Source organism: Schistosoma mansoni, chromosome 2 (genome assembly GCF_000237925.1).
Source record: "Schistosoma mansoni strain Puerto Rico chromosome 2, complete genome".
Classification (NCBI taxonomy): Eukaryota; Metazoa; Platyhelminthes; class Trematoda; order Strigeidida; family Schistosomatidae; genus Schistosoma; species Schistosoma mansoni.
In genome coordinates, this window is record NC_031496.1 from 9,642,404 (window position 1) to 9,643,975 (window position 1,572).

Below are 1,572 nucleotides of genomic sequence, written 5' to 3' on the forward strand. Positions count from 1 at the left end.
AGTATACTGTTATTCAAAACATTTAATTTTTTGTAAAACGAAAGCACTATGTAGGTGACAGCAACTGTGAGAGTATAATTTATGGACGACATCTGAGTGACGCTTAAGTGACCGTGAAAATGTCCACCAACTAACTAGGACTAAATGAACGTTATAAACCAGTGTAAGGAATAAGGATTTCGATAAACAGTTGATGGTTAGGGTTACGAACTAGATTTAGGGTTTTCATCACGAATTGACATCAGCTATAATGCCAAAACGTTATTTAGCCAAACGGATGAATGAATTTCGTGCCAAAATCCAAGATTTGTTATCTTAAATCTGATTGGTTCGTACATAAATTATAATCTCGCACTTATCGATTACTCAGTAGTAAGAAACTTTACCTGTTAGGTTTACAAAGTAAATTAACATGTTAATCAACTTGACAACGTGATATAATTTATCTTGAAATTAAATGGTTGATAACAGTCAACAGGAATCCTCAAAAATAGGTTTCATGGTAATTGTTAGTTGTGGAATTCCCCATTTATGATTAAACAATACTTGTAGTGCTTATGATATATATATAATTTAAATAGTGAATTTGTGCTAAACAATACATGTATAGTAAGCAGAGATGGATGGTGGCTAGCATTGGAATCCATGATGCGCGTTCCGTCCTATTTGGGACTGCTAGCCACTATCTATCTCTGCTTACCATGCTTGTGAATTAAGGCTATATCGAGGCAATACGCACAGTATGCACATATGCCAATTAGAGACTGATCAGTTGTAGTCTTAACACATCGATGGGAAGATTCAAACAAGCAATACTAAATGAATTTAAACTTCAGCCCATCGCACAAGCAAGTGGCTATCAGGACTCAGTGACCGAGTGGATAACGCGATCGCGTTTGAAGCGAAAGGTACTGGGTTCGAGTCCCAGAGTGAACATCAACTCTGAGATGCAGGTACATCCAGCTGATGAGTCCCAAATAGGACGAAATGCGCGTCGTGGATTCCACTGCTAGCCACTATCCATCTCTGCTTACCATGCTTGTGAATTAAGGCTATATCGAGGAAGTGCTCACAGTATGCACATATGCCAATTAGAGACTGACCAGTTGCAGTCCTAACACATCAATGGGAAGATTCAAACAAACAATACTAAATGAATTTAATACATGTATACTTATTGACAGACTATTTTCCATCATTTTGATTACTGAGGTATAAAATCCCTAATTGATTGATGTGTTAGCATATATGGATGACTAAGTTAATCTATGAAACTTTGTGATTATTTTTTTTACTTCTGAGATTTATCTTTGTTTATCATTACTAATATAGTGTATACGTTAGTTATTGTCCATTGTTTACTTTCATGAAATCGAAAGTTTTTATAAAGGTTAGTTTAATTTTGAAGATTTTATCACCTAATCTCGGGAATCAATCTGAACCAGGAAGTACTAGGCATTTGTCGTATCAGAAGTATGGTGTTACTCACCAATGACACAATAAAGTAAATCTAATCTATGCTGATAACTTTTGGGAGAACCGGTCAGACCGGATTTTTACATGAAATTCAAG

The 1,572-nt window shown here is 35.6% G+C and overlaps 1 non-coding gene across 1 annotated transcript; it reads left to right on the forward strand.

Annotated features, from left to right (window-relative positions):
* The first annotated feature begins 867 nt into the window (after positions 1 to 867).
* Positions 868 to 934, forward strand: Smp_tRNA_00994_Gln_TTG.1.1. The gene has a single exon. It is a non-coding gene (tRNA).
* Positions 935 to 1,572: the final 638 nt, after the last annotated feature.